Source organism: Equus przewalskii, chromosome 19 (assembly GCF_037783145.1).
Source record: "Equus przewalskii isolate Varuska chromosome 19, EquPr2, whole genome shotgun sequence".
NCBI lineage: Eukaryota > Metazoa > Chordata > Mammalia > Perissodactyla > Equidae > Equus > Equus przewalskii.
The window spans coordinates 24,914,937-24,926,028 of record NC_091849.1 but is presented as its reverse complement, the minus strand read 5'-3'; the positions used below and the strand labels follow the sequence as shown (position 1 = coordinate 24,926,028).

The window sequence follows — 11,092 nt, the reverse complement described above, 5'->3', positions numbered from 1 at the left end:
GGGAAAGAACCACCTTTTAGATGAGGTTGATGAAGTCTTAGATTAAAAACAAGAATTCTGGGGCCAGCCTGGTGGTGCAGCTGTTAAGTGTGCATGTTCTGCTTCGATGGTCCAGGGTTCACTGGTTCAGATCCTAGGTGCGGACATGGCACAGCTTGGCAAGCCTTGCTGTGGTAGGCGCCCCACATATAAAGTAGAGGAAGATGGGCACGGATATTAGCTCAGAGTCAGTCTTCCTCAGCAAAAAGAGGAGAGTTGGCAGCAGATGTTAGCTCAGGGCTAACGTTCCTCAAAAAAAAAAAAAAAAAAAAAAAAAACACAAGAATTCTAATTTACTCACCACCCACTTTCTGGCCTTTTCTCCGGCCTGAAGTAGACCAAAGAAACCTCATGAGAAAACCGGCACGTGAGAGGGTCTCAAATCGTGCACAGAGGAGGAGGAAGCACAGAGCTTACTGAGCTCTCTGGAGTTTCTCTGCATAATGACAAGAAGTTAATCAGTACTGTCCACAGCAGAGGAGTCAGGTCTACTGGGCAAAGGGGCCTCTGGGAGACCCCTTCCTGGGCTGTGTGCAGTGAGTCCTGGGAGCTGTCCCAGAACTAGCAACACTAGGGCTCCGTGTATAACCAAGGAAGCTGCCACAGCTGGCATGGCATCTCTCCACTGTATTTGGGGCAGAGCATACCAGCCAGTGGACACACACTCCAGCTGTATCCATCCGTCCTCATAACCCTTCATTTCAATGTGAAGATCAGAACCCAGGGCTGTGGAAGGATAAATGAGCCTAAATTCTTTGGAGCCTCCTGTATCAATGAGAATCTCAACAGAGATCAGTGGCATATTAAGGAGCTGTTTACAAAAGCATGGTCATGGTAAGGCGAAAACTGCATGGGATAGATCAGTAGCTCATAGCCAGGAACAGTGGAGCTATTACCACCCACCCCTAAATCCAAAGGGAGGTGGAGAGGAAGCCATTTCAAAGACCTAAAAGAGTCCTGTAGAGAGAGCTTTCTTGAGAGGAGCTGTGATCTTTGGGAAAGGAATGCAGCCATCTAGGGGTTGTCTTGCAGGGAGAAAGCAAGAGGCATAAGTACCTTGACCCATGTCTCCTATCTCCCTTGCCCATCTTCTGCTATGGCTCTCCATTGACCAAATACAGCCAGACACTACAGGGCAAGAGAGTGCCCTGAGATAAAGAAATCAACCTGATCTCAGTGTTCTGCTGTTGAACATATGGAATTTCATGGAACATCAACATCAGACAAGGGCACTGTGTCACTATGATGGGTCAAAATAAAAACCAGACCACTCAACAATCCTCTTTGAATACAGAAAAGAACATGAACACTGCCCAAACCATAGTCATGACCAAACATTTCCCTATCCTGCCTATGAGCGACTGCTGTTCTTTGACCAATTACAGCTTTAGCCTCACTCTAGTCTTCCTCCTAGATAAGACTTATTGACACCCAGCCACGGCATCACAGCCCCTCTACCTTCCTGATAGCATCAAATTCAGAGTAAAGGAACACTTCCATAAACCTTCCCCCAACTCCCCTAACATAATAAGCCTGAATTCTGTACCAAGTCTTCTCTAACAACCTCTTACTGAGACATCCCATGGTTCCCACATGGTATGTACTACTCCTCCCTGCAACAAGTAATAAACACAACTTGCTCAATGCCTGGTGTGTTCCTTGGAGGCTTTGGTTGGAAAACACTGGCAGTACAGAAGGTGTCCCATAGCAGACCCATAGCAGCACGCACCTGGAGGGGCCACATAAGCGATCTGGGACACAATTGAACCCAAACATCTGTGTGCCATCATTGAGGAAATTTTTCTTACCCTACCTATCCCCTACCACCTACTTCCCTGCATAGACCCTGGTGCCAGCATGAAGGAGTCCTTTACTTTATATCAGGGTATAGGAGGGATTCTTCCTGGAGGAAAACCTTGGTCTTTCTCAAGGGTCTCAGAGAAATAAACTGGGAAGGCAGAGGAGGCAGTTCTCGTGACCAGCCAGGATACTCTGAGGTGGATTTGGAGCATGAACTGCTTCTGCCCACAGGCCATGTGGAGGAAGGAGTTCAGAACTAAACCTGGAGGCTCACCTGCAACCTCCAGCTCTACCATGTTTCTTTCAGAAAAGTTGTCATCTTGAAAATAATACGTGCAGTTTCCACTGTCCCATTCTCTGCCATTGTAAATTCAGAGAGTAACCTTCACTTCAGTGATGTCATCACTTAAATCCAAGGTCTCTCTCAATACTCTGTCATCTGTTGATCTTCTACTTCCTGTCCATTTGCATACTAATATACTATCTCCCTAAGGCTGGATCTCACCCACATCATCTCCATGGTCTCCATGCTCATCTTTGGGGACAGATAACAGGTAGATCAGCATCTTCACCCACCATGGCCAGGATGGGCCCAGGAGGGCAATCCCAGAAAACTGAGCTGGTCAGTAAAAGGAGAAGTTCCATCAGTGGGAGTTGGGGCCATGGGTGTAAGGGGGGTGATGTCTGGCAGGGAGGGTTATGGTATGAAAAACCTAGAGAGGAACATGATCCTAATAGAAGTACAATTTGTCTTATTGACATTCCCACTTTCAGTTTGAGATGAGACTTCCAGGTATGAGGAGTTGTCAGATGTTCTGACTAGACACTAATAGGTAATTGTCTGCTTCAGACACACATAAGGAGAATGTTCCTAACCCAAGAAAAGGGTAAGCAGCTGGACCAAGAAGAGGCAGACAAGAAGGTTGAGCAGAGGGAAATCTAGGGAACTTGTTATTATCATCTGTGGTACAGAGAGAAGCCAGAAAGAGTCAGGCAGAAACTACGACATGGAGGAGGATAAAACTACGACATGGAGGAGGATAGTGAATTCTGCATCAAACCTCCATCTCCCCAGGGCCAACTCAGGGTGAGACACACAGTCACTAGTGTGGTGACTCAAGATCCTCTTCTGCCAAAATGTCTGCTTGGGATTCTCTTAACCTTTGAGTCCCAACATGGAAAATTATCCATAAAAATGTGTAATGTCTATTGCACATACATTTAGCATATAAATGTTATGCATGTAGTGTTAAATGTACATATACTAACCATAACCCATCAGGAAATCCTTGTCTCTACTGTCCAAATATGGCCAGAATCTTTCCCTTTCCCATACTGCCCTTGCTACATCAGGTCCAAGCCTCCACCATGACACACTGACTGATACAGAACCCTCCTCTCTGAGTCCCCTGATTCCACTTGTATCCACTATATTCTATGCTCAACACAGCATCAGAACATTCCTTGAGTCGCATCATGTCATTCCTCTGCTCAGGACCTTTCAGTGGCTCCAAATTCACTCAGAGTAGATTCTGAAGTCCTTACAACAGCTGACATAGCCCTCTGAGACCTGCACCTCTCACTTCGTCTCCTCATCTGCCCCATCCACACTGCCCTTCTTGCTGATTCTTGAACAGACCAGCACAGAGGACCTCAGCCCTGACTCTTCCCTAGACCTCAAACCCTCTGCCCTCCAGATATCTACAAACCTCACTCCATCTCATCCTTCAAGTCTTTCCTCTAAAGGCAGTTCCTCCATGAGACCTTCTCTGGCCACAGGATTCTTGCAAACTGCTCCCATCCCCCTGAGCCTTCTCTCTTTTCCCCACTGAATTTTCACCATCTAACATATCATGTGTTTACTGTCTGTCTCCACCTGCTGGAATGGAAGCTCCATAAAGCAAGAATATTAGTATATTTTGTTTCCTAATGTATAACAAACACATAGAATATTGTGTGGTTCACATGAAACCCTCAGTAAATATTTGCTGAATGAATGAATGGATGAGGGGTAACATATTATCCCATAAATACTCCCTAGCATTTTTAAATGGTTTAAATGATCAGATTAACTAGTTATCATACCACAGGAGGGGAAGTGTAGAGTTGTGAAGATAAGCATCTGGCTCCTTAATGATGTGCTCTTTTGGTCTTTCTTAGAGAAAGAGCCCAGTCACCTGTGCTCCCACTGGTATTTGCCTATATGAATGTATTTATTCCTATTTTTCAGTGAAGTGATTTCAAGGAGCAAGAATATCCTGGATATGCATGTAAGAGTGTCACAACTGAGTGTGCCTCAATATACTCTTTTCACAATTGTTCTTTGGACGGGAAACATCCTTGGGAAGGAAATTATTCATTTCATATCTTCCCTTTCCCCAGATGTTCACCAATGCTCCTTGGCAGATGGCCTCTGGGCTCACCAGCAATGGATAAGTTCCCTGATCCTAGTCTTTCCACTGCTAGAGAAGTGTCTTTTCCAGGTGGAGATGTAAGAGATGGCACTTGCAAAGAAGGGGCAAATATGTCAAGCTAGGAGCACATAGCAGTTCAACAAAGCTCATGCCTCTACAACGTGCTGAGATTCTCTCAGCTCAGAGGCAGGACCCCTACAACCCCCCATTCCCTGCCCACTGCTCTTAACTGTGTCTTGGCTTAGGAAAGCACATCCATCATCTTTAGGCATGATCTGTGGCATCACTCTGAACATTTGTGATAAGGGAAGTGTGGAGTCTTCACCAGCTGGCAAGGCTTGATTGTAGCTGGAGTTCTAGATTGGCTTCCATCCTAATCACCCAAGAGTAGTCTGCCTCCCAAGATAGTGGAGAGCCTGGGAGCAGGCCTAGGTGGATTACTCAGAGATAGGACTGACATCTCTGGACCTAGCCCCTTCCCTTCTCCCTTGGTCTTCTTCCAACATGTATCCTCTCTTTCCCTGAAGATGTCAGGTGGAATGGGATGCTGACAAGTGACTTGGGAGTTTCCTCATCTGGGGAGCTACACTGTGGATTCCTCTAAGCCCTAATCCATGGCCATCACCAAGTTCAAATCATGCCCCCATCAGACTTGGTTAAGATCCAGGCAGACTCCTTAGCAGAGGCTCTGGAGTCAGGCTGAGTCTGAACCCCTCTCTTCTTAGTCACAAGTCAATGAATGGGAGAGCTAGGAATAAGACAGAGTCTCACCCATTTGTCATTCACTCATTCAACAAATATTTAGAGAGTACATTCTGTGGGCCACACCCACTATGTGTTAGGTGTACATACAAAAAAGAGGTGGGAACTAAGTAATGGTACTATGATTCACAAGCCATATGATCTCAGCCATGTGCCACAAACTATTTGAACTCCAGTCAGTCATGAAAGAATGTGAAATACGAACCTTAGAATGTGCATAATTGACACAGCAATTCCACTTCCAGACATCTGGTGCAGCAAAGATCTTGCATGGATCCAAAGAGAAGCAGGTGTAAGGATGACACTGCGGTATTATTTTTAAAACTAAGAAAGTAATAAACAATGTAACAGTCCATGGAGAGAAGACCAGTTAGTTAAATAATGACTCATCTCTTTGAAAGATTCAATGTGGCAGTTAAGACTAATTTATAGACAGTAACTCAGATAATCAAGATATGTTAAGTGAACAAAAAGCACATTGCAGAACAATGCTCATGATTCTATTAAAAAGCAAAAACGCAGCTATAAATTTGTATACATGCATTCATGTCATTGCCTTAAAAAACATCTGAAAGGATACACGCTACAATGAGAATTGGGGATTGAGTGAAAGATACTTTTGTCTTTTATGCTCTATACTTTGAAAATCATTCGAATGCTTTAAATTTGAAAATTTTTCATATACAAAGTAATAATTGAAAATTGTTACAAGTACTTATAATGCCTACAACATATTAGTTGTTCGGAAACTAGCAACTCCTCCAATACAAACCGGCATGAGGCCGCAGTCACGATACCTGCAAGTCCAGGAACTGCCAGGGGGACAAGGGAGCAGAAGTCTGGGCAGCTGGCACTCCTTTGGACGCTTGACTGAAACCTGGACACAACCTCAGACAAAACAGTGCCTTTCAGGACATCCTCTCCTCTTCAAATTGTTCTCTACGCTGCTACAGAAAGGACGGTAGTAGTAGTAGTAGTAGTAGTAGTATAGGTAACAATTTCTCTGCTCTCCTCAGGTGGGGAATATGATTAAACTTGTTTTTTAGGAAATTTATTGTATTTTGCTCCTGATTATAGACAATTTTAAAATGGAGAAAAATGTAATAGAATAAAAGTTAAATAAGCCATGATGGTAATCCTATACTTTGCTTCATGGGAATGTAAATACTTCTGGAAGTATTTTGACCAAATATATACGTACCAAATGCCTTCAAAATGTTTCATCCTTTGACCTAAAAATCTCTCTTGTAGAAATTACTCATAAAGAAAAGAAATTAGTGGTTAAGACAATGATTTATGTTTAAGGCTGTTCATCAGGGTAAAATCTTCGATAGCAAAGTGTAGATACAATTTAAATATCCAAAGTGGATCCAATTTTGTTATTATTATAATAAAAATTCTTTACTAAACACATGATTCCTTATGACTGTATAGAAATCCCTTCATGATTGGACAATGTGTTGTTTATCCATCCTCCAACTTTAGTATATGTATACGTATGCTGTATAAGTAGGTTGGTTCAGATTTTTCTATATTACAAAGAATTCTGTAATGAACATCTTTACATATAAATCTTTAAGGCATGTATCTTTTAGAATCTCTTAGAATACATTCCCAGAGATGACCAGGGGAGATTATAAGAGTCCTTTCTCCTTTCCGACCACAGTAAGTTTTTAGAACATGCAGTTGGTAAGTTTCTTCATTCAGGTTGTCTCCTTCCCAACAAATTTCACAATTCAGGTCCTTAGCTTTCCCACTGTCTCCTCGCTCCCACTCCACATCCCCTCAACACACACACAAGCACGAAACCCCTTTCTCTGGATGAGGACTTCCCTGTACCCACTCTCAGCTTTTTAGCCTCTCTCCATCCAAAGCCTGTGGCCCTGAGTTTTACCAATTTCCCCCACTTACCCCTTTGCATTCCCATCTGAAAATCACGGCACACACAATGAAAGGAATCAGTAGTTCTCTATTATAGATACCAATTGGCTCTGGAAGAAAGAGAAAAGAAATAAAGCCAGCTCACTGTGAGAAACAGTAACAGAGTCCCTCTTTGGAAGAATTATGTTTTTGATTGGCTCAGTGGGGACAGTAGCTGGGCAGACCCAGTGGGGAAGGATAGAATGAAAGCTGAAACTGTATTGGATTGTACAAATTGAAGAAAACTTCTGGCCCTCATTCCCACACTGTTTGTGTCTCTGTTTAATTATTTGAATCATTCACGTGTATGCTGGTGTATAATTAATATTTCATTATATACACCTGTTTTATATCTTTTATATCATAAAAAATTCTCAGTAGAACTAAGGAGAAAAATTAGAAGATTTTAACATGTGAGGAGAGGAAGACGTGCATTAATTAAAATGCTTCTGTGGCTGTTTGCTAACATCTGTGTGCATGTAGGTGGGCACATGGAGGAGGAGGAGATCTTTTACAACAGAGCCAAATGGAAGTACAAACAGAAGGAAAACCAGATCCACTCTGTCTTTTTAGCACCTCTGAAACTCAAGTCTCAGATCCATGACCAAGTCAAGTAACTTTCAGGTTTCCAGAGGCAGTGCTATTAGTGACTGATGGGTATGTTTTACGTTTTTCAGAACATTCTTATTTGTAGTGTTGCTGATCATCTTCCTTCACCCTCTGAACCTTATTTGTGCTACATTTGTATTTTCACATGTATTTGCTTCTACTCTGACAGCAAGATTCTGTATTCTCTGCGGTTAGACTCTGGATAGGTTGTGAATACTGTTTCTGTAAGATGTCTTTGGGACAAACCGTTCCTACCTGTGGCCTATAGTCTCCCAAGACACTTCATTTGCATCTCAAGAACACTATTAAAACTCTGAGGGTTTGATGTGACATTGGCTGAGGTAATTTGATTACATTCCAATAGATTGAATTAAGGTGCTTTGGTAGACATGGCTGTTTGCTTGTGCTATATATATATCCCCTGCTTATTCTTAGTAATCAAACTCAATTTTAGGGACTACTGCAATGTGTGCATCCTCCTTACAGAAAAAAGAGATGAAAGGACTAAGTTTTAGCCAATGATTTGTAAGTGGAAGTTGTTGGATTGTGCTTCTCAAGAGAGGTGCATATTCTTCCTACTTCCTCCTTCTTTTTGCCTAGAACATGGTCCTTGGAGCTGGAGTGCAAGGACTATCTCATGACCATGAGGCAACCTTGAGAATAGAAGCCACATGTTGAGATGGCAGAGAATAAAGACAGAAGGAGGCTGGGGCATGGATGCATCTCTGGACTGCTGCGCTCTGAATTCATTTTATGTGAACGGGAAACAACTTTTCTTTTCTTTAAGACAGTGGTACATCTGGTCTCTGTTATCAGCAGCAAAGCATGCATCTTCCCTCCGCATCCTTCTCCATCAACACTTTACCATGAAACTTTGCAAAGTAGATCAAAATTAAGAGTCTTTATCAAAGAACACCAAATGTATCTACTATCTAGAGTTTACAGTGAACATTTTACTGTACTAGTTTTGTTATAATCCACCCTTTTATTTGTCTGCATATCTATCTGTATTTACTTATTTATTTCAATCCTTATTTATTATTTATTTGTTTTTTTTAAAGTAAGTTGCAAACATCAATCCACTTTCCCCTGGATACTTCAGCACACTTATCTAGTAGAAGAGCACAGTTCTGAAATTCTTGAGACACCGATTCTGTGTTTGAAACACAAATGTAGGAGTACTTTTCAGTTATATGATCTAAAACAATCTGGAGCAATTTTATCTCGGTATCTTTAGTTCCTAAGTGCCTAGCCATCCCCAAAGATACTGACAGTTTGGCCCCAAGTAGCTGACCCCTCCTAGTGAGAGTCAGGCTCCCTCTGGGAGGCTGTGTGAGCAGGAGGCTCCAGGACTGCCTCTCAGGAACAGCTTGAGACAAGGACAAGCACTGCCTCAGGGCCCTTCTGTCCATTCCCTGGCATCTGCTGAGAGAAGTGCTCTCTTCTCCGCTGATGCCACAAGAAGGGAATCAATGTTACGGAGGACCTGTAGGATGTAGGGCCCACAAACCACTTGAAGAAGAGCAGCCATAAAATCACTCATGAAGAAAGTTTAGGAAAGACTGGGGGTTGAGTTTAGAGACAAAATAAAATGGGAGAATGGGCATTACATTACGGTGGAGTGAGAATGTGAAAATTAACTCCGAATGTAACAATTTGCCCTGCCGGTCATCAGGCTGGGATAACAGACATATTTGATAAAACCAACTACACAGTTAACAGAAAAGTTCTCCCAAGGGCATGCTGCAGCTGCAAAGGGGCAAAACAACCCCCTTCTCTGAGTGCTGCCTGCTTTCTTCCTCACTGAGAACCTTCCTTTTAAAACTTCAGTCTACTTTCATTCTTTTGCAAGTCTCTCCAGTTTTCCCAACATCTGTTTTTAAAGAGACTTTCCTTTCTCCATTGTTTGTTCTTGACTCTTGTCAAAGATTAGCTGTCTGTTATCTTCCGCCGTACACAAACATAACTCAAAATGGATTAAAGACTTGAAGGTAAGACCTGGAACCATAAAACTCCTAGAAGAAAATACAGGCAGTATGCCCTTTGACTTTGGTCTCAGCAGTATCTTTTCAAATATTATGTCCTTTCAGGCAAGGGAAACAAACAAACGAAAATAAACAAGTGGATCTAAATCAGACTAAAAAGCTTTTGCAGGGCAAAGGAAACCATCAACAAAATGAAAAGAGAACCCGCCCACTGGGAGAAAATATTTGCAAATCATATGTCTAACAAGGAGTTAATTTCCAAAATATGTGTTGAAATCATACAATTCAGCAGCAAAAAAATGAACAGCCCGGTAAAAAAACAGGCAGAGGGGGGCCGGCCCCATGGCCGAGTGGTTAAGTTTGTGCTTTGGCAGCGTCGGGTTTTGCCATTTTGGATCCTGGGCAAGTATACAGAACCTCTCATCAAGCCATGCTGAGGCAGCATCCCACAGAGCACAAACAAAAGGACCTAAAACTAGAACATACAACTATGTACTGAGGGGTTTCGGGGAGAAGAAGAAGAAGAAAAAAGAGAAGATTGGCAACAGATATTAGCTCGGGTGCCAATCTTAAAAAAAATTTAAAAATTGGGCAGAGGACATGAAAAGACATTTTTCTAAAGAAGATATACATATGGCACACACATGAAAAGATGTTCAACATAACCAATTATTAGGGAAATGTGAATCAAAACCACAATTAGCTATCACCTCATACCCATCAGAATGGCTATAATTAATAAGATAAGAAAAAACAAGTGTTGGAGCGGATGTGGAGAAAAGGGATCCCTCATACACTGTTGGTGACAATGCAAACCGGTGCAATCATTGTCGAAAACAGTATGGCAATTTCACAAAAAATTAAAGGTACAAATACCATATGGCCCTTCTATTCTGCTACTAGATATTTATCCAAGGAACATGAAATCAACAATTTAAAAAGATTTATGCACCCCTATGTTCATCACACCATTGTTCACTATAGTCAAGATGTGGAAGCAACCCAAATGCCCATTCAGGAGTTGAATGGATAAAGAAGACATGAGATATATATATATACAATGGAATACTACTCAGTTATAAAAAAGACAAAATTGTGCCATTTGTGGCAATATGGATGGACTTTGAGGGTATTATATTGAGAAAAACAAATATGGTAAAATTTCACTCATACGTGGAAGATAAACAAACAAACATGTAAGTAAGGAGAATAGATTAGTGGTTACTAGAGGAAAAGTGGATTGGCGGAGGGAAAAAATGTAAAAGGACAAATATGTATGGTGGTGGATAAAAACTAGACTATTGGTGCTGAAAAAAATAATTAATTTTAAAAATACAAAGAAGTGCCTGGAAATGGAGAGGGGGAAATACTGTTGGGAATCAATAGGAAGAAAATTTTTGTATTAAAATATTCTATTTAAAAAAGATGAGCTCCTTAAAAGCTATGCCTTTTTATCTAAGAACTATTTTGTGGCTATATCCGTAGTGTTGACGTTATGGTTGTCTTGTCTTCAAATAGTCTGTAACTACAGTTTTTATGTGCTTTTCTATATTTGTTATTAAG

At 41.7% G+C, this 11,092-nt stretch overlaps 1 pseudogene; it reads right to left on the bottom strand.

The window, feature by feature from the left end:
* Window positions 1-493: 493 nt before the first annotated feature.
* LOC103562014 (butyrophilin subfamily 3 member A2-like) lies at window positions 494-2,800 on the bottom strand (annotated as a pseudogene).
* Window positions 2,801-11,092: the final 8,292 nt, after the last annotated feature.